At 45.2% G+C, this 19,237-nt stretch overlaps 1 protein-coding gene across 3 annotated transcripts in view; it reads right to left on the reverse strand.

The window, feature by feature from the left end:
- TRIP12 (thyroid hormone receptor interactor 12) overlaps positions 1-19,237 on the reverse strand; it is a 106,241-nt gene that overhangs the window by 86,410 nt on the left and 594 nt on the right. The window contains exon 1 of one of the 3 annotated variants that reach the window (XM_070753337.1): positions 18,953-19,218. The exons of the other annotated variants lie outside the window; for them this stretch is intronic. The gene's annotated coding sequence lies outside the window, so the exon portion shown is untranslated. Of the gene's footprint in view, positions 1-18,952; positions 19,219-19,237 lie in introns of those variants that run through there. 3 annotated transcript variants of the gene reach the window in all.

Raw genomic sequence — 19,237 nt, forward strand, 5'->3', positions numbered from 1 at the left:
TTAGAATGGAGTATTTTATTATAATTTTATTTTTGTTTGGTTTTTAATCTAAAATGAGTCAGAAGGCCTTCACTTGTGGCTTCTAGAGTAAATTATCTGACTGATTATATCAAATAATTTAACGGAGTATCCCACTTTCAAGTAAAAACAAACTAGCAAATCAGAAGTCAAGCTGTGGAGGTGAGGTAGAAAGATCTCCTACCCTCAGGGATGGAAGTGAGAGACAGTGCAGACCACTAGACCACATTTCTAAAATTAAGCTTATAGCTGAATTTCAACAAACATTAGAGCCATATTTGGGGGGAAGGGGGGATGGAACAATCTACTATTCTAACCATACCCAATTTTTAATGATTTCACCCCTTTTGATGTATTATTGTCACTGTACCCTTCAGAAAATCAGAAGGCTAAGCTCAATCATCATTCAACCCTGTCTAGAGGAAATTTCAATCCTTCCAGATAAACCAGAGAACAAGCAGAATTAGATGAATTCTACATTATTGTGAGGCTACATTAACAAAACCTTGCAAATCTGTCCCACTGCCATTTTTAACTTCTTGATCCATTAGAAGGTGTTCTTCCTAAGTTTCTTTCTCTGACCATTTCACCACTGAGGGCTCCTGCCTCTCTTGTCTGTTTCTTAGGCAGCATCTGGTCTCTTCTTTCCCCAAGGTCATTCACATACCCCATTAGAGGAAATGACAGCATACAAGCAATCCTTAGATTACAATGATAATTGTGACCGGAATTTCTGTAGGCAAGCAACGTATTTGTAAAACATGTCATATAACTACATTGCTTAGCAATGCACAAACCCACAGTCTTGGTCGATGTTTAACCTCAGGACTATATGGTCCTGATGAGGTGGGAATCCAAGACAAGGAAGCTGGATGGTTCAACTTCTATGGAGCATTATAGACAGGTTCCAGGACACATGGAGGTGTGCAAGTGAGCAAGTGCATGCAGGCACTTAAGAGTGGGGCATATGCAGAGATGCTGCAGGCAAGTGCTAAGGAACATGGGCAAGTGGAAAAGTAGAGAATGAAAGCAATTCACAACTTCCCACTGACTTCTCCATTAGCTTTGCTTGTAAGAAGACAGCAGAGAACTTTGGAAATAACTATCACATAATTGTGGCTAACTGCAATGTTATTGCAAGCTGGGCATCAAGCACCTAGATCATGATCACATTACTGTGGAGGTGCTGCAAATGTGTGAACCAGTCACAAGTGCCCCTTATTCAGTGCCTCTGTATCTTTGAATGGTCACTAAATGAGCAGCTGCAGCTTATAGACCAGTGGTGGCAAACCTATAGCACGGGTGCCACAGATGGCACGCGGAGCCATATCTGCTGGCATGCGAGACGTTGCCCTAGTTCAGCTCCAACGTGCATGAGTGTGCTGGCCAGCTGATTTTTGGCTTGCACAGGGGCTCTGGGAGGATGTTTTTGGCTTCCAGAGAGCCTCTGGGGGGATGAAGGAGGGCATTTTTACCCTCCCCTGGCTCCAGGGAAGCCTTTGGAGCCTGGTGAGGGCAAAACACGAGCCTACCGGGCCCACCAGAAGTTGGGAAACAGGCAGTTTCTGGCCTCCAGAGGGCCTCCGGGGGGGGGGGGGAAGCTATTTTTGCCCTCCCCAGGAATTGAATTGTGAGTGTGGGCACTTGCACATGCGCAATAGTATCTACGCTCTCTTGACACCCAAGGGAAAAAAGGTTCGCCATCACTGTTATAGACTGTTATGTGTGTTTTACATAACTACATACTAAGAAGTACAGTGATTAACTTTGCAATTCCTTTGAAATAGCTATTGCTAACAGGGCCTGCGGCAACAAATAGATAGTTATAATTTTTTATTGGCCAAGTGTGATTGGACACACAAGGAATTTTTCTTGGTGTGTATGCTTTCAAGGTACATAAAAGAAAAGATAAGTTTGTCAAGAATCATAAGGTACAATATTTAATGATAGTCCAGGTACAAACAACACACTTCATTCATGCACTATGTACAGGTAATCTTCAAGTTATGACAATTGGGACACAATTTCTGCTGTTAGCAAGGTGGTGTTTATGTGAGTCACACCAAATTTTATAATCTTTTTTGGTTATTAAGTAAATCATTGCAGTTAATGAATCATTAAGTTATTAAGCGAATATAGCTTCCTCCATTAATTTTGCTTGTCCCAGGCAGACTGGGAAGATTGCAAGACTCCTCCAGAAAAACTGCAATCATCCAACATCTGATCACATGACGATGAAGACTGTTACAATTATTGTAAATTTGAGGACCCATTGTAAATCACTTTTTCAGTGACACTGTAACTTTGAACATGTCATAAACAAATGATTGTAAGGAGGGGACTAACTGTACTACATCCTCCTTCACAAACTGCAGAATATTTATTATATGCTTAAATAATATTTTGCAGTTACTACAAAAGTGTGAAAATCTAACCTTAAGTTAAAAATTATTTTCTAATTGGAAAAGCTTTCTAATCTGCAAACAAAGCCCAAATCTATTCAGTGGAACATTACAGAAGTGCTTTAATAATGGTTCAGTATAGTACATGACTTCAAAACACTTCTAATCATACAACAATGGACTTGCTCTAGTATATCACTAACTCTTGCATCAGTAGCATTTCCCTTTAAACAGCATAGAACATGATTTTCCAGAGTTTCCAGAAACACTTTTTACCTATGACTCCAAACATTACGCCCATGGGCGACAATGTCTTGCCAACAACTAGCTACCTTAACACTTGCACCCTGTCCTACCTTCAAATTTTGAAATATTCTATTTAGAATGAGAATAAAAAGATATAAATCCTTGTACATAAAATAATAAGTGCTAGTGGCTCAGTGCTCTGTTTTGGTTTTTTAATAGAAATAATTGGGTGATAGAGACATAACGATAGGAAATGGTGGCTAGCCAGCATAAAGATTGCTGGCATTATTACTATGAAAATGTGCTTATTTAGATGAGCCCCTGAAACAGCAAGCAGCTTTTGATGTCCAACTAAGGAAGGGAAAAAATGTATATTTTTTTAAAACCATATTTTGTAACCTAGCTCTTTCATGATAAGAGAGTTTAAGGTTCAGTAATATATAAACTATGTGGAAAAACTAAGACATTTACAAAGGATAGGCTATTACAGATAGTTATTTTATGCTGTTGTATTGAAGACGTTTTAAATGCAGTTAAGAAAACCTAAGCATTAAAAAAACACCTGTTGCTTTTTGTATGTTTCACCATTATGGCTTATTTATCATAATAAAATGTATTGTTTTACATGCAGGGAATAAAATGTCCATAAAGATAAAAATCACCATAAAGATCACTCATTCAGAACAAGGTACTTCTTTGTGCATATTTCCCCTTCATCTTATATATGAACATTTACTGCAATCAGAATAGTATGCATATCATTTACACGCATGTTCAACTATATTTCATTTTAGACCATAGCCATTTAAATAAGGTAGATTCTAGCACAGACAATTTTATATCAAGATCCATGTAACTCATGTTTTGGAATTTAATCAAATGTACACACTTTAAATTAGCAAGCTTTCAGAGAGCATAAGGTATTTCATTTGGGAAAAGGAATGTTATTTCAAGGGATTAGCTTGTCCCCTCTGTATGAATCTTCCTTCCATTCTCAAGAACCAAAATACAGAAGAATAATATTTATAGTATAAAGTGCAATATGAAGATACTACCAATATGTCTCAGAGGTTTTAGGAGCTATCAGGAAACGATAGTTCTCTAAATGAGAAGATTAATACTTTACTCAGATCTTTTTGAAACACAAGGTAGTTAAGAAATTATGCATATACTGTATGCCCATCTCTATGTTATTCTCAGTCCTGAATTAAATTTGAAAAAGGAAGGACTCACTGGAGGAGAGCCTAATGCTGGAAAAGATTGAGGGCAAAAGAAAAAAGGGATAACAGAGAATGAAGTAGCTGGATGGAGTAACTGAAGCAGTAAGTGTGAGCTTAAATAGACTCCAAAGGATAGGAGAGAACAGGAAGGCCTTCAGGAACATTGTCCATGGGGTCACGATGGGTCAAACACAATTTCACCACTAACAACAACTATATGAACAATATACATTACATAAAATGCATTTAAGAAAAAGTACCGTATTTCCCCAAAAATATGATATGTCCCGAAAATAAGGCCAAGCCTGATTTTTTAGGTGGGCAAAATATATGCCCTCCCCAGAAAATAAGCCCTAGTGAAGGGGTGGGTGTGGCCAGGACAGGAGGCAACCCTTCTCTTCCCCAGTCACCTCCGGGCTTCTCCAGCCGCCATTCAAAAACAGCTGATTAGTGGGTGCTGCTCAGGCCGCCACCTCCAACAAGTGTGCCACTTTTCCAGCCAATTTATTTATTTATTTATTTATTTATTGGATTTGTATGCTGACCCTCTTAGAAGACTCCGGGTGGCTAACAGCAGTAATAAGACAGCATATAATAATAATCCAATGCTAAAAACAATTAAAAACTCATTATAAAAACCAAACATACATACAGACATACCATGCATAAAAACGTAAAGGCCTAGGGGGAAAGAGTATCTCAATTCCCCCATGCCTGGCGGCAGAGGTGGGTTTTAAGTAGCTTACGAAAGGCAAGGAGGGTGGGGGCAATTCTAATCTCTGGGGGGAGTTGGTTCCAGATGGCCGGGGCCGCCACAGAGAAGGCTCTTTCCCTTGGTCCCGCCAAGCGGCTTTGTTTAGTTGACGGGACCTGGAGAAGACCCACTCTGTGGGACCTAACCTGATGCTGGGATTCGTGCAGAAGGCGGTCCCTGAGATAGTCTGGTCCGGTGCCATGAAGGGCTTTATAGGTCATAACCAACACTTTGAATTGTGACCAGAAACTGATCGGCAACCAATGCAGACTGCGGAGTGTTGGTGTAACATGGGGATATTTGGGAAAGCCCATGATTGCTCTCGCAGCTGCATTCTGTACGATCTGAAGTTTCCAAACACTTTTCAAAGGTAGCCCCATGTAGAGAGCGTTACAGTAGAAGCCGGGGCCATGCAATGCACCCCACATACGTAGTGCCCTCCTTACCTAATGGTGACAGTCATAGTAGACAATTCTATCCACGGACAGCTGTCTCGTGAGTGCCCCTCCGACCAATGCTTCCTTCCTAAATATCTCATTCCACAGATCGTCCCGCTCCTTGCAAAGAAAGCCCAACCCAATGCAAATGCCGTCTCCAGCCCCCTCTTCATCCTGGTGAAACTACTCTTTGAAAGGACAATCTGCAGGTGGAACAATCGGCAGTGGTGTCTCTATGCAGGACTTCTTCCAATGTCCCAGGTATGGGTTTCCATGCCTTCCTTTACTGGAGTTTGCTTCACATCTGGGATATTGGAAGAAGTCCTATGAGACCTTCAGAAGGCTTTAGCAATAATGAAATAATCCCATTTTTAACAACAATACCTTCTTTCTCGGAAATAATTGAAAATTAGGAATTAGCTGAAAATCAAAAAAGCAAGAAAGTTTGTCTTCATTTTCCAGATTCTAAATAGATACTTGAAGAATGATCACTTATGGACATGAAGTCACCAGATTAAATTCTTGACATTACCTTTACCTTTAAATTTAAAACAAATTGTATTTTTTACTAGAATTATATTCAATTTATCATTTATTAAAGCAAGCCATATAGAACAAAAATTAGTACAATTTGAAACGAACAGTGGCTATCCTGCTAGCACATAATGGCTAAAAGAACCTCATTCTTTTAAACATCTACAACAATTAATTGAACTAAAACTGGTTCCACAACTAAGATTGATGTTGTATATATGTGCTTGCATAATGCCCAAAGCATCATTCAATTTTTATTCTTTCATCCCCTAAGGAATTTTGGGAAGAAATTACATAGAGATAGAGTGCATGCCCTGGAGGCCATCCTTTTCTTTGAATCTTCGGGGGCTGCCACACTTAGTGCTGTGAGACACTGGGAGGGGGGATATCTAGCCATAACAACTTTTTTTTTTCCTCTGGCAGTCAAGGACGCTCAACCTGCAACTGGAGTGCTGTGACTAGCAGACATCTCCAGTTGGGACGGTGGATTGATTGAACAATGTGATAGACATGTGGGTGCAGGAAAAGGGACTTTAGCTTTCTTTTGGGTGGGGAAAACCCGGATGCTTTTAGATTCCATTTCCCAGCTATGCCAATATGACATTTCTAATAAAGTGGAACTTTGAGAAACTTCTAGCTTCAGATTTTTCTTTCCTTGGAGGTGTTACTTTAAACCCTCACAAAGAGGTCAGGGATCCAAGTAACCGGTTAGATCCCAGAGTTGGCCTTCTCCAGATCCCGTCAGCTAAGCAATGCCAGCTGGTGGACTCTAAGGGAAGAGCCTTTTCTGTGGCTGCCCCGGCTCCCTGGAACCAACTCCCTCCAGAGATCTGCACCATCCCCCACCCTCCTGGCCTTTCACAAGGTCTTAAAAACCTATCTTTGCAGGCAGGCCTGGGGCTGTGGAGCTTTAATATCTCACTCCGGTTGTTGGGATGATTGCATGATTGTAGTTAGAATGAATGGGAATGCCTGGTTTTTATATATCCTAGGTTTTAATATTAGTTTTAAGTTTGGGTTTCTTTTGCTATATTTGTATTATGTTTTATTCCTATTTTTGTAATCTACCCTGAATCTGCAGAGAAGGCATAGAAATCAAAACAAACAATCAAACAAACAAATAAATAAATAAATAAACTGCCTTATAGGGCAGTTACAGGGAAATCTAGATGGCCCTGACCCTGTTAGCAAGGTATGGCTATTTATCCAAGATTTGGGATATGAGTAGGCAAATTCTGCTGCCTATCTGATTTTCTGTGATTGTAGTTATACCCAACAATGCCCAAGGTTAAAACACTATATTGCGGTTAGTGTTTTGATTCTTATATGCCCCGCAGTCTCACTGTTATGAGAAGGATGGCATATAAATTAAAATTTCAAAAAAGCTGTTTCTAAAAAATTGTTTTGGCAATAGCTGCTTCATAAGAGGCAGACAAATAGGTAGGTATCAATAAGTATTTCAAGAGTTCTTTTGCCATTTAGTAAACTGCTTGACATTAGTGTAATAAAATGCTACAATTTACATATCTATAAAGTCTACATAAGTGAAACCAGAATTACCAATATTGGACAACTGGTAATTAAGACTAATAATAATATCAATAACCTTGGTTAGGACTTGAACTGTTAAGTTTTTACCAAATCCAGACTGTGAATCTAATTGAAGATTAAATTAATAACATACATTTGTATGCCACCCAACTTCAAAGGCTCATACCAATTAAAATCAATTACATTTTATAAATATTTACTTAATAAATTTATAAAATACAGTGTGGTTTTCTCTAATTTCAATAGAAATAAGGGAAGTTCTGTATCTGAGAAGACGGCTGGAGAACCCACTTTTATCTACCTCATTTAAGGATGTGTTCTTTCTCGTTTACAACATTCTCTAGAGATCCAATATTCTATTCATTCCAAATTTAAATCATATGGCTTAGCTTCCAATACCTTTATCTTTAGATACATATGTTTAAAAGGAAATTTGAGAATAAACAATTTTCATTATATGACTAATCAAACTTGCCATGTAGTCAAGTTGTACTATATTAATAATACATATAAAATATACTTTTAACTAGAAAACCAAAGTATGAACTCTGCATTCCTCCATATAGCTCTCCTCCTTTAAAAGATTGTGAAAGTCAGTATTAGGTTTTTAAGGGATGGATTCACGTGCTCTGATTTTCTAAATGGCATATTAACAAGCTCATCTGTAAAGATCAAGTTCTTCCCTTCAATCCAGTGTCTATCTTATGTATTATTTCATAACTGATTCAGCATCTATGGTACAATTTCATACTAGCTATCAGGTTAGATATCTAAAAATGGACAAAAGATATCAATCTCTGGTCTGCTATAATAGTCTGTAAATGTTGGTTTTACTAGTCAGCATGTTGATGTGGGGTTTTTTAAACTAGAATGCCATAATCTAGAAAACCCATTAAAAATGGCCCAAATCCAACTTTTCTAAGCAGAAAGATCCCATTTGTTCCTGTCTTTCTCCCAGTCACATTCTCTGCTCCTTTCTCCCCTAGCCTGTCAGTCTATCTTTTCATTGACTGGCAGAGATATTTTGCTTGCTTGCTTGCTTGCTGCTTTCCCACTTTAAAACTTTCATGGTAAAGAAGAATGAAAGAGAGGATTGAGGAGAAAGGCTGTCTTTCTCCTCAACCCTCTCTTTCATTCCTCCTTTTTGCCCAAGTGTTGTTTTACACTGCCAAGAAGCACTGTTGAGGATTCCAAAAGGCCATAATAGTATGGGAGACTTTTAAGTGCCAACTGTGCAAGCCCACTGTTGTTGAGACAAGGTACCTACCATGTCATCATCAACATACCAATCCTCTTCTGGAAGTGTTTCCTAGGATATCCAGTCTGCATATTTATCCAGTATTAAATACATACTCTCACATTGCTGCAGCAATCTCAGCTTCCCCTAAGTATTATTTTAAACCACTGAAAAATAACATAGAGAATCACATGTAGACCCACAGGCCACAATTCTAAATTTTCTATATTAAAATAGAGCAATCAGCATCATTTCTGGTGAAATGTTAAATCATAGCTATGTTATCACAAATACTAAGTACTGACATTCAACCAATGTGCCCTCTCTGAAAAAGTGTATGCAAAGTATAGAAGCAATGTGGATGACCTTGGAAAACTAGGGGAGGAGATGCTGCTTAGGAAACAATCAGATAAGAGAGGAAGGAACCTTCAGTGTCTCAGAGAAAAAAACTTAATTGAGGCCTGCCTCAACTCATCTGATACTTAAAAGTGGTAGCCAGAAATTTGTACCTCTGTTAATGTACCCTTACAATAAAATAGAATTAGCTTATCATTTTGTTTCCTGTCTAAGTTTACCAGAGAGGGCTGACAAGCAGTTTGTCCATGAAATAGTAATTGTTGCTGATAATATCAAACTACACCTGTAGATGTTACATTTTCCAAGCTTCATTTACTTACATTTAACAGAAAGTTTTAATGCCGTGGCAGAACCTGAATCTATGTTATAATTTATGCCAAAGTTTCTTACCTAGTTATTGATTTCAGTGGCTCATCAGTAATACACTTATATATGAGTCTTCTCTCCAAAAGATGCTAAAAGGGTAGGAGCCCAGCATATTGAACAGTATTTCTAGGGCCTAGGACTGAAACAGGCTTTGAAAATGTTGCTGTTAAAAGGCTAGCTAGCTAAATAGATGATAGATAGATGATAGATAGATGATAGATAGATAGATAGATAGATAGATAGATAGATAGATAGATAAAATTTATTAGATTTGTATGCCGCCACTCTCCAAAAACTTGGGGCAGCTCACAACAATAATAAACAATGTACAAATCCAATATTTAAAAACACAATTTAAAAAAACCCTTATAATAAAATAATCACACAACTCAATCAAACCATACATAAATCAAAATAGTTATGGGAGATGTCAATTTCCCCATGCCTGACGACAAAGGTGAGTTTTCAACAACTTGCGGAGGCGAGGAGGGTGGGGGCAGTTCTGGTCTCCGGAAGGAGCTGATTCCAGAGGGCCGGTGCCGCCACAGAGAAGGGTCTTCCCCTGGGCCCCGCCAGACAACATTGCTTAGTCGACGGGACCCGGAGAAGACCACCTCTGTGGGACCTAATCGGCCGCTGGGATTCGTGCGGCAGAAGATGGTCCCGGAGGTATTCTGATCCGATGCCATGTAGGGCTTTATAGGTCATAACCAACACTTTGAATTGTGACCGGAAACTGATCAGCAGCCAATGCAGGTTGCGGAGTGTTGATGAGACATGGGCATATCTGGGAAGGCCCATGGTTGTTCTCGTGGCCACATTCTGCACAATCTGAAGTTTCCAAACACTTTTCAAAGGTAGCCCCATATAGAGAGCATTGCAGTAGTCGAACCTCGAACCTTGAGGTAATGAGGGCATGAGTGACTGTGAGCAGAGACTCCCTGTCCAAATAGGGCTGCAACTGGTGCACCAGGTGAAACTGGGCAAGCGCTCTCCTCGCCCCCGGGTAATGGACGGACAGAAAGGTTTTACTTTAATTAAAATGTTAATTTGAATAGAATTGAATTTCTGATAAACCATGAACAAATCATATGTAATTTTCTTGGAAACAATATGGAAACTATTTACCATTGCCCTCTTCTAGGATATTGTTGTTATTATTATTATTATTATTATTATTATTATTATTATTATTAATTAGATTTGTATGCCGCCCCTCTCCAGAGACTCAGGGCTTCTCGGGCTAAAACTTCTCAGGCTCTAGTTCCTAGTGGCTATGCAACAATATATGATCTAACTACGCAGCTTCCTTTTTTGGAATCAGACAAAAATAGCTAGATATTTTACTCTTAGTGTTTTTGAGATACTGTTCTATTAATTCTCACTCAGACTTACAGTTGTGGCAATATAAATTATTTTAGCAATACTATTTCGAATTTTACCTTATTACACACATATAAATAAATTTACTTGGGAAACATGAGCCTAAGGGAACCCAGATTCTTTGAGTCAATTGTAGGATTTAATATTAAAAGATTAAGAGATTTAGAAGTACGTACTAATATAATGTATTTAAATATATGGATCTCTGCATTATATTAACAATATTGAAGAAGTTTTAAATTAAGTCTAAATTGGTTTAGGCTAACTTTCTCCAATCTCCCATATTCCAGATATGTTGGGACTGCATGCAGCCCCAGAATTTCTAATCAACAATTTCTATGCTGATTCTAAGAACTACAGTCACAACACATATTTAAAAAGTCACCAGCTCAAGGAAAAGCAGCTTAGACATATCTACTACACAACTGTGTGTAGGGTTGTTGTTTTTACTGCGAAAACAGGAATAAAAGAAATAAACATTCCAGGCAGCAGTACTTTGGAAAGGACAACTCAAAGCATCTAATATTACCTAATACCAACCATTTAACTCACAGAACTATAATATCAAAATTTCATAGGAAGCAGAAATGACAAGTTTACCTGACCAGGAAAAGAATGCATTGCGTACAATTTAGCTAAAACTTTGAATAAAGTTAAAAATGTTGCAATGCAAAAAAATACAATTTCAGGATGCTATTAATAAGTTTTTCTATTATGTAGGATGTTCATAGTCAGAGCCCAAGTCCCCATAACTTTACATTATTCATTAAAAAATTTCAGCATCTCCATTTTAATAATTCCTTCAGTCAGACATCTTCAAATCAGTTGAATGATATGCTAAATAGCTTTAGTTAACTGAAGAAACTGCAGGATTTGTTTATTAGAATGTCCTTTTCATTTATATTTTTGAATGTAAGGGCCTTAGTAGAAATTATTTATTTCAGAGTATTCTATTAGTTAAAGTATAAAGAAAAAGAGAAATTACAGATGTATATAGGTAACCTGTTTACAGTCTTTTCCCCTGACACAATCTGGTGACCTCAGACATGCCTTTTAAACAGTCCAAAGCATGAAACAGATAAATATCCTCATATCCATAAAGCAAGATAACAAAGCCTCCAAAATATTTTCATAAATCCAACTTCAGAATCTACTATACTAAACTCATTTAATACTAGGAACACACATAATTCCCTGCAAGTGTAATAAAATGTTACTAATTCTTTATACTTTTCAACTATCTATATCTAATTTTATTAGGCTTTCTTATCTTCAGCTTTTCAACTATATCAGCATTCCCAGTGCTTTGGCAATACAGTAGTCCCTCGATTATCGCGAGGGTTCCGTTCCAGGACCCCTTGCGATAATCGAAATTTCGCGATATAGCGGTGCGGAAGTAAAAACACCATCTGCGCATGCGTGCCACTTTTCCATGGTGTTTTTACTTCCGCACCGCCAGCCCGCTGCCCGCCACTTGTCCGCTGCCCGCACCGCTCACCTCGCCAGCAAGAGGGGAAGACCCATGAAAGATTCCTTGGGCCGCCTAGCAGCTGATCTGCTCGGCAGCGCAGCAGCAGCCTGCGCTGCCGAGCAGATCAGCTGCTAGGCGGCCCAAGGAACCTTCCATGGGTCTTCCCCCTCTTGCTTGTGAGGGCGCTTCAACGTTTCCGGACGGCAAGCTCGGACTCTTTCTTTTTCCCTCAGAGGACGCTTATGACAGGCGGCTGAGGCTTCGAGTGTGTCCCCTTCCACCGCCAAGGTCTCCCAGGAGTCCACACCCCCTTTTAAGGCGCCCGCAGATCAAGCGCTCTAGCCAGGCCCGGGCGCACGCCCCCTCTTCCCGCTTCGGTGGGCCTGCCCGGCGCGGGGGTCTCTTCCCACCTCATGGACACTCTTCGTGCCTGGCTTCCTTCTCTCTCCTCCCTTCCCCCCGCTTTCCTCCGGGCGTGTTGGAGAAGAGGGTCTTCTTCCGCTCTTATTGTCTTGGGTGGGCGGGAGGCAGGAGCTGCAGAAAGGGAAACTTTTTTGTTTTCCTTCGCTCCGCCACCCAAGAGAGCGGAGAGGCAGCGGGGGGCGCAAGGAAGAAGAAGCGGTGGTGGCGGCGGCTTCCTTCGGGGGCAACGCCAGCAAGAGGGAAGATGACGCGCGGGCGGCACAGGGGGGGGGGAGGCAAAGCTCTGCGGCTCCAGCCACTTTCAGCCAAGCCTCCCCGGCCACGGAGCCAGGGAAGCCGAGCCGGGCGCGTGGAACATCGGCGCAGGAGGCAGGACACGATCGGAGCGACCGGAGCAGCAGCGCCGCCGCCGTCACGCCCGGCTCGGCTTCCCTGGCTGCGTGGCCGGGGGAGGCTTGGCTGAAAGTGGCTGGAGCCGCAGAGCTTTGCCTCCCCCCCCCCTGTGCCGCACCGCGCGTCATCTTCCCTCTTGCTGGCGTTGCCCCCGAAGGAAGCCGCCGCCACCTACCGCTTCTTCTTCCTTGCGCCCCCGCTGCCTCTCCGCTCTCTTGGGTGGCGGAGCGAAGGAAAACAAAAAGTTTCCCTTTCTGCAGCTCCTGCCTCCCGCCCACCCAAGACAATAAGAGCGGAAGAAGACCCTCTTCTCCAACACGCCCGGAGGAAAGCGGGGGGAAGGGAGGAGAGGTCTTCCCCCTCTTGCTGGCGTGCGTGGGCGGTGGGGAAGACCCATGGGAGATTCCTTGGGCCGCCTAGCAGCTGAGGGTCTTCCCCACCGCCCACGCACGCCAGCAAGAGGGACACTCTTCGTGCCTGGCTTCCTTCTCTCTCCTCCCTTCCCCCCGCTTTCCTCGGGGCGTGTTGGAGAAGAGGGTCTTCTTCCGCTCTTATTGTCTTGGGTGGGCGGGAGGCAGGAGCTGCAGAAAGGGAAACTTTTTGTTTTCCTTCGCTCCGCCACCCAAGAGAGCGGAGAGGCAGCGGGGGCGCAAGGAAGAAGAAGCGGTGGTGGCGGCGGCTTCCTTCGGGGGCAACGCCAGCAAGAGGGAAGATGACGCGCGGGCGGCACAGGGGGGGGGGAGGCAAAGCTCTGCGGCTCCAGCCACTTTCAGCCAAGCCTCCCCGGCCACGGAGCCAGGGAAGCCGAGCCGGGCGTGGAACATCGGCGCAGGAGGCAGGACACGATCGGGCGACCGGAGCAGCAGCGCCGCCGCCGTCACGCCCGGCTCGGCTTCCCTGGCTGCGTGGCCGGGGAGGCTTGGCTGAAAGTGGCTGGAGCCGCAGAGCTTTGCCTCCCCCCCCCCTGTGCCGCCCGCGCGTCATCTTCCCTCTTGCTGGCGTTGCCCCCGAAGGAAGCCGCCGCCACCACCGCTTCTTCTTCCTTGCGCCCCCGCTGCCTCTCCGCTCTCTTGGGTGGCGGAGCGAAGGAAAACAAAAAGTTTCCCTTTCTGCAGCTCCTGCCTCCCGCCCACCCAAGACAATAAGAGCGGAAGAAGACCCTCTTCTCCAACACGCCCGGAGGAAAGCGGGGGGAAGGGAGGAGAGGTCTTCCCCCTCTTGCTGGCGTGCGTGGGCGGTGGGGAAGACCCATGGGAGATTCCTTGGGCCGCCTAGCAGCTGAGGGTCTTCCCCACCGCCCACGCACGCCAGCAAGAGGGACACTCTTCGTGCCTGGCTTCCTTCTCTCTCCTCCCTTCCCCCCGCTTTCCTCGGGGCGTGTTGGAGAAGAGGGTCTTCTTCCGCTCTTATTGTCTTGGGTGGGCGGGAGGCAGGAGCTGCAGAAAGGGAAACTTTTTGTTTTCCTTCGCTCCGCCACCCAAGAGAGCGGAGAGGCAGCGGGGGGCGCAAGGAAGAAGAAGCGGTGGTGGCGGCGGCTTCCTTCGGGGGCAACGCCAGCAAGAGGGAAGATGACGCGCGGGCGGCACAGGGGGGGGGGAGGCAAAGCTCTGCGGCTCCAGCCACTTTCAGCCAAGCCTCCCCGGCCACGGAGCCAGGGAAGCCGAGCCGGGCGTGGAACATCGGCGCAGGAGGCAGGACACGATCGGGCGACCGGAGCAGCAGCGCCGCCGCCGTCACGCCCGGCTCGGCTTCCCTGGCTGCGTGGCCGGGGAGGCTTGGCTGAAAGTGGCTGGAGCCGCAGAGCTTTGCCTCCCCCCCCCCCTGTGCCGCCCGCGCGTCATCTTCCCTCTTGCTGGCGTTGCCCCCGAAGGAAGCCGCCGCCACCACCGCTTCTTCTTCCTTGCGCCCCCGCTGCCTCTCCGCTCTCTTGGGTGGCGGAGCGAAGGAAAACAAAAAGTTTCCCTTTCTGCAGCTCCTGCCTCCCGCCCACCCAAGACAATAAGAGCGGAAGAAGACCCTCTTCTCCAACACGCCCGGAGGAAAGCGGGGGGAAGGGAGGAGAGGTCTTCCCCCTCTTGCTGGCGTGCGTGGGCGGTGGGGAAGACCCATGGGAGATTCCTTGGGCCGCCTAGCAGCTGAGGGTCTTCCCCACCGCCCACGCACGCCAGCAAGAGGGACACTCTTCGTGCCTGGCTTCCTTCTCTCTCCTCCCTTCCCCCCGCTTTCCTCGGGGCGTGTTGGAGAAGAGGGTCTTCTTCCGCTCTTATTGTCTTGGGTGGGCGGGAGGCAGGAGCTGCAGAAAGGGAAACTTTTTGTTTTCCTTCGCTCCGCCACCCAAGAGAGCGGAGAGGCAGCGGGGGCGCAAGGAAGAAGAAGCGGTGGTGGCGGCGGCTTCCTTGGGGGCAACGCCAGCAAGAGGGTCTTCCCCCTCTTGCTGGCGTGCGTGGGCGGTGGGGAAGACCCATGGGAGATTCCTTGGGCCGCCTAGCAGCTGAGGGTCTTCCCCACCGCCCACGCACGCCAGCAAGAGGGCGAAGACCCTCTTGCTGGCGTTGCCCCCGAAGGAAGCCGCCGCCGCCACGCCCGGCTCGGCTTCCCTGGCTCCTTGGCCGGGTGGGCTCGGCCGAAAGGGGCTGGAACTGCAGAGCCGAAGGGTGGCCTTTTTGTCTGGGAGGGAAGATGACGCGCGGGGCGGCACAGGGGGGGGGGGAGGCAAAGCTCTGCGGCTCCAGCCACTTTCAGCCAAGCCTCCCCGGCCACGGAGCCAGGGAAGCCGAGCCGGGCGTGGAACATCGGCGCAGGAGGCAGGACACGATCGGGCGACCGGAGCAGCAGCGCCGCCGCCGTCACGCCCGGCTCGGCTTCCCTGGCTGCTTGGCGGGGGGGGGGGGGGGGAGGCTTGGCCGAAAGGGGCTGTACCCGCAGAGCTTTGCCTCCCACCCCTCGCCCCTGTGCTGCCGGCGCGTCATCTTCCCTCCCAGACTCCCCCGGCAAAGTGACGTGGAGGAATGGAAAGCTGAAACCGGGCGGTTTGAGTTTCCCATTCCTTCAAGTCACTTCGCCGCTGCTCTCCTGGCTAAACTGTGTGGCAGGAGACAGGCTTTGAGTTTTTGGCTGGGGGGGGAGAAGTAGAACCTTCCTAACTCCCCCCCCCCCACCAGCCAGAAGGAGCGGCGAAGTGACGTGGAGGAATGGAAAGCTGAAACTGGGCGGTTTGAGTTTCCCATTCCTCCAAGTCACTTTGCCGCTCCTCTCCTGGCTAAACCGGCGGCAGGAGACAGGGTTGGGGGGGGGGTACTGGGAAGCCCCCCAGGCCGACTGCCACCTTTTCAAACAGCCGCGCCCTTCCCAGCTGAGTCCTGAAGCCAAGCGCCTTTGGAACTTCTGCGCTTGGCTTCAGGACTCAGCTGGGAAGCGGCACGGGTGTTTTAAAAGGTCTCCCCCGGCATGGGGGGCTTCCTAGCACCCCCCCAAACCCGGGTTGGGGGTTCGGGGGGGTGCTAGGAAGCCTCCCATGCCGGCGGGAAGACCCAGGGAAGGTTCCTTTGGCCGCCTAGCAGCTGATCTGCCCGGCGGTAATGCAAACTCCACCATCTACGCATGCGTGCAGATGGTGGTGTTACTTCCGGGTAGAAAACTCGCGATATAGCGTTTCGCGAAGCTCGAGATCGCGAAACTCGAGGGATCACTGTATCATGCATTTTCCTTTATATTTATTTGATTAGTGAATGCATTTCCTATAATTGGGAAGAGCCAACCACCCAACCTGCCTAGATACTATTCTTATTCACTGTAGCCTTGATGCAATGTTTATCTGACAATAATATAAAGGAAAAGAATGTCAGCATGAGACATCCCCCACTCCTCCCAAAGGTACAGGAAATTTTCAAACATATTTAGTAGAATAGCACCTGTTAGGCTACTGTATGCTAACTGGTCAGGATAAAGACCACCTTTTAATACCTCAAACACACATTCCCTTTTATCCTTTTTAAAGATTCCAAGGCTTTTCTTTAAACTGTTTGATGCAAGTGTGTTTATTCTAAAACATTTAAGAATAGAAGGTTATAACCTAGCCAAATCAGAAACTTCAATTTAATACAGCATATTTTCAAATACATAAAATGCCAGCCCTAATCATGGTTTAGTAAGAATGACATCAATTTAACTTTGCTATATAAGTGGAAGGATGTTAACCAATCAACTGAATGTGTACAAAATAATTCTAACACTATTATTCAAGTTATTAATAAACTTATATTGATATATTGAATGCAATTTAGGGGGGGGAAATAATTGACACCTGAAATTTCAAAAGTTTTGAAATGTGATTTTGCTGAACAATAAAATTTCACACCCCCTTCCAACATTGCTGCTAAAGTGCAGGCAAACTGCAAACATGTCATTAGTTGGTTAAGACTGGTAAAGAAAATAATTCGTTATTTATGGCATACAGGATCAGACAAAACAAAGAACAAAATCTCTATTTCATAACCTTTCACAGATCGAATACCCATTTTTGTAATAGCCATTATAAAATAGGGAAATGACTTGGTCAAAAGAGTAATGGGCTTTAAAAACTGTATCAATTCAATGCTTGGATTAATTAACTGGGCTAATAATGAGTAGCTTAAAAGTAAAGAGAATTCCCCGTGAAATTATCAGATCCGGGGTACAACTGACAAAGCAATCCTGAAATTAAGTCTAACGAATTCTAGAAATATTTCTGAAATGCGTTCCAGACACTAAACACATTTACTGTAGTCCAATGCCAAGCTCTCGTTTCTTTTCTCGGTAAATGCGACATAGTCAGGCCTAGTATGTAGGCCTCTGTAATACATACAGACAGAACCTTTGTTCCATACATCGATGTTCCTTTCTAAAAGCTCCTGAACAAAACTTTCCACTCTCCCCGCCTTAATGCTTTCTTGTTCCTAATGTAAACTTTTGTTTTCAAATCCCTGGTGTCTTTTAAGCCCACTAGAAAGAACATCACCCCCCCCCCACCTCCACCGCGACAGGACTGCCCATCAGGAGAAAGGAACAATAAAAGTTGTAAAGCAGGCAGCTCGGCCTGCAAGGCTGGCAAACGCCTCGAGATCAGTTTGAATGTTAACCCGGTACTAGTCGGCCGAAGCTCAAGTTGTCGTGCGGGAAGGAAGGGGGGGGGATGTGAATATCTAAATACGACGCGTTATGCAAACAAACCACAAGCTGGGCTAGTTTCTTCTCGAATATACCAGTAACACAAACCAGCTCTAAAATTACAGGGTGAAAACAATCTGCTCCAGTATTAGGATTCAACACCTAAGGGAATCTATTAACGATCATTCTTCTCTTTCTTTCTCTCCCTCCCCCCCCCAAACTACACAATATAATTTCCCCTGTTTTCGGCCCCAAAAGCCAGATCAGCATTAAGGCAACTGATAATTTAGCTTTTCTTTTTTTTCTTTTTTAAAAGTGTAACCGTCTAGTTGGAAAGAGCCCCCCCCCCCACCCCTTGTTTCTCCTAAGTGTATTCAAGGGGGCTCCAATAACAGCAGCCAAGAAAAAATATAAATAAGAGAGGCCCCCGAGGGGGGAGGAGAGAGAGAGTGATAGTGATTAGCTAAGGACCTGAGGAGAAACGAAATGCAAATCGGATTCAGGATAAAACATGAAAGCTGTCCTTTTGTATCCAACAGTCATACACACACACACACACACACAACCATAAAGACAATCTTGACTTGGGGGGAGGGAAGGAGGGAGGGCGGGGGAGAGAGAGAGAGAGAGCTAAGTAGGAAAAGGAGGTTAGGATAGGCCCAAACCGAAGAAGTCAGTTTGGGGTTCTGTTTAGGGGAAAAAAGGAGGCCTAAATAAACTGGGTCTTCAAATTCAACCCCCCCCCCTTTTTTTTTAATACACCAGAAGAAAGACAGGGAAAAGAAAGAAAGGAAGGGGAAGGGCTGAATCACGATAAGCTTCACCATCCTACCCCGCTTGGCCATTTTAGCAGCTCCCTTTCTGCCACCCTGGCTTCCCTTTCGTCACCTCTTTGCTTTGGGGAGAGAGGGAGAGGGGTGGGTTGGGAACACCTTGACCCTGGGAGCTCCCCCCCACCTCGGTGTGTATATATATATATAAAGCACCTTCTTTCTGGGCGACTACTTCCTCATACCTGCGTAAGGCCTCGACCCGTGAGACAGCCAACTCGTCGTCCTCTGCCCTCCCTTTCCTTTCCCCTCCCCGGCCCAGGATATCCCTCGCCACAAGCCTCCCCCCTTGTCAGGCTCCGCAAAACAGTCCCTTTTCTCCCCCGCCGCCTCGGCCCTCAGGAAAAAAGCAGGCGAAGGGAAAAGAAGGGACCCACGAAAAAATAAAAAATAAAAAGCGTCGCCGAGGAAAATAAGTCGTCGCCGCCGCCGCCGCCCGTGTTGTCTTCTCTCCGCTCCTCCCTCTCCTT

The sequence above is a fragment of the Erythrolamprus reginae genome, chromosome 5, assembly GCF_031021105.1.
Source record: "Erythrolamprus reginae isolate rEryReg1 chromosome 5, rEryReg1.hap1, whole genome shotgun sequence".
Classification (NCBI taxonomy): domain Eukaryota; kingdom Metazoa; phylum Chordata; class Lepidosauria; order Squamata; family Dipsadidae; genus Erythrolamprus; species Erythrolamprus reginae.